Raw genomic sequence first — 2,500 nt, 5'->3', positions numbered from 1 at the left:
CCCGGAGACGGCCCCCGGGGACGCGGACGGCCCGCCACGGCCGACCGGGCGCGCGGCGCGGCGGAGGCGCGGAGGGCACGCCGAGGGGAAGCGGGCGGACGGACAGGACGGACGGACGGGAGGGGGGGGGCCGGGCCCGACGCCGACCGCACGCGCGGTCGCCGCCGCAGCCGCAACCCCCGAACCACCGCCGCCGCCGCCGCCGCCGCACCCCCCCCACCGAGCCCACCCCCGGCCTCCGCCGCCCGGAGCGCGGCGGCTACGACGGGGAAGGGAGAAGAAGGCGGGGGGCCAGTGGCGACGGGGAGGACCCCCGTTCCCACGGCGCACGCCCCGCACGCGAGCGGCAGCACGGCACGGTACCGCCGCGGTACCCACCCGCAGACAGCCGCCCGCGCGGGAGGAGGCCGGGGAAGAGGCCCGCGCCTCTCCCCCCCCGACACCTCGGCCCTTCCCCACCGCCGCGCCCGACCCGGCCGGACCGAACCAACGGGCCGCCCGGCCCCGGCGGGACGAGGCTCCGCCAAGCGGGCGTTCCGGGAGCGGGGAGCTTCGGAGCGCTCCCCGAGTCTCCACTTAGGGGGACGAAGGCCCTCGGCCGACACCGACGGGCCTGCGAGGCACCCCAGCCGCGCCGCCGCGGACGCCGCCCGCCCGCCCGCCGAGGCGAGGCGGGGAGGGACGGCGCACCGGCCGGCGATTGATCGTCAAGCGACGCTCAGACAGGCGTAGCCCCGGGAGGAACCCGGGGCCGCAAGTGCGTTCGAAGTGTCGATGATCAATGTGTCCTGCAATTCACATTAATTCTCGCAGCTAGCTGCGTTCTTCATCGACGCACGAGCCGAGTGATCCACCGCTAAGAGTTGTCTGCCTTTCGGCACCGCCCCGCGCGCGCGGAGGGGCCGGGACCGCTCCGCAGAAGCGGCCCCCTTCTCGGACGACGGACCGCCGCCCCACCGACCGACCGACCGCCCCCCTCCGCACGCGCGGAGGGGGCGCGCGACGACCGGCGGGCGACGGTCGCGCCTCGCCTCAGATGACCGTACCGACATCACAACGGAGGGAAGGAAGGGAAGGGTGAAACAAGCTCCGAACGGCAAGGGCCCGGGGAGCCCGCGCTCCCGACCGACCTGGGGAAACAACAAGCACCTTGCTCGCTTCGGAGGCGGCCCAGGCGCCCGGGCTCGGCCCGGCCTCCGCACGGAGGGCCGGCGGCGCGTCCGACCGCGCGCCCGGACCTGCACCCGCCTCTCGCTCGCGCGGAGGGGGGAAACCACAGACGCTGACCGCCGCGCGGGCGACCAGCGGGGGCGCCCCGCTCGCGCCGCGCGCGCCTCCGCGCCGCCCAGCGCCCGCGCGCTGCGACAGCCGGCTCCTTGCCCCCGTGGCCCCGAAACCCCGGCTCTCGCCCCGACGCCGGGAACGCCCGCGCGGCGCCGCCGCCGCACCACACCGGAGACAGGGACGGACGGCCAACCGCCGGAACCCGAGACGGCGACGCGACGCCGCCGCCCGGCGCTCCGCCCGACCGCCGCCCGGCCACCGCACCGCCGCGGCTGCCCTCCCGGAGCCGCCGCCGCCGCTTCTCGTCTCGGCCCCTTCCGCAGGCACGCGCCAGGCAGAAGGCGGACGCCGCTGAGCCGGAGGCGACGCCCCCTCTCCCCGCTTCCGCGCGGAGAACGGGACGGGGAACGCCCCTCGGCCGCCCACCCGCCTCGCCTGACCGAGACCGGGAAAGGCGACTGCGAAGCGACGGGCAGGACCCGGGACGGGACAGGCCACGCGGCCGGCCACCGAGCGACCGCCGGCCGGCACGCCGAGCGGCGGCGCCGCCGCCGCCGCTCGGGCCCGGGGGCTGCGCCGCCCCTCCCCTCAGCCGGGGCGGGAAGGGGTGGGGGTGGCAAGCAAGGAGCACGAAGCCGCAAGCGCGCCGCTGCGCGTCCACGGAGACGCGGCGGCCCGAGCAGGCCGCCCCGCCCGGCGAGACCCCCGACCGTGGGGGAATCGCCATCGCCCCCGACGGCGAGAGAGCCCGCGCTCCCCGCCGGGGGGGGGGGAGGTTCCCCTTCGCGTTTCGAGGGCGAGGCAGGCCGGCTGCGGCCGACCGAACGCCGCCGGTCTCGCCGCCGAGACCGGACCGCGGAGAAGGGGGGGCAGGGGGGACACCCCTCCCCGGCGCGGCCGCCCGAGGGGACAAAAAGCCCACGGCGTGGGCGGCGGCCGCCATGGCCAGGGCCTGCACGAGAGCGACTCCCGCCCCTGGAGGCTCAACCGCCGCACACGGCCGGGGCCCGCCCCTGCGGGTCGCACCGAGCCGCCCGAGTCTTTAAACCTCCGCCCGGCTCCGCGGCCTTCGACCCCCGGGCTCAGCCGAGGGAGGGCCGCGGAGGCGCGGACGCTAGGTACCTGGCCCTGGGGTGAGGGAAACATCCTCAAGGGCCCCGCGGGGGTGCCTCCCCCGCTGCCGCCATCGGGGGAGCGTCCGCCCGCGGGGGCGCGC

General features: G+C 78.6%; 1 non-coding gene across 1 annotated transcript; it reads right to left on the bottom strand.

Annotated features, from left to right (window-relative positions):
• Nucleotides 1–712: 712 nt before the first annotated feature.
• On the bottom strand, nt 713–865 carry LOC141955458 (5.8S ribosomal RNA). The gene has a single exon (XR_012632567.1). It is a non-coding gene; the product is annotated as a 5.8S ribosomal RNA (ribosomal RNA).
• Between the last annotated feature and the right edge of the window lie 1,635 nt (nt 866–2,500).

The sequence above is a fragment of the Athene noctua genome, unplaced genomic scaffold (assembly GCF_965140245.1).
Source record: "Athene noctua unplaced genomic scaffold, bAthNoc1.hap1.1 HAP1_HAP1_scaffold_260, whole genome shotgun sequence".
Lineage (NCBI taxonomy): Eukaryota > Metazoa > Chordata > Aves > Strigiformes > Strigidae > Athene > Athene noctua.
This window is presented reverse-complemented; position numbering and strand designations above follow the sequence as displayed.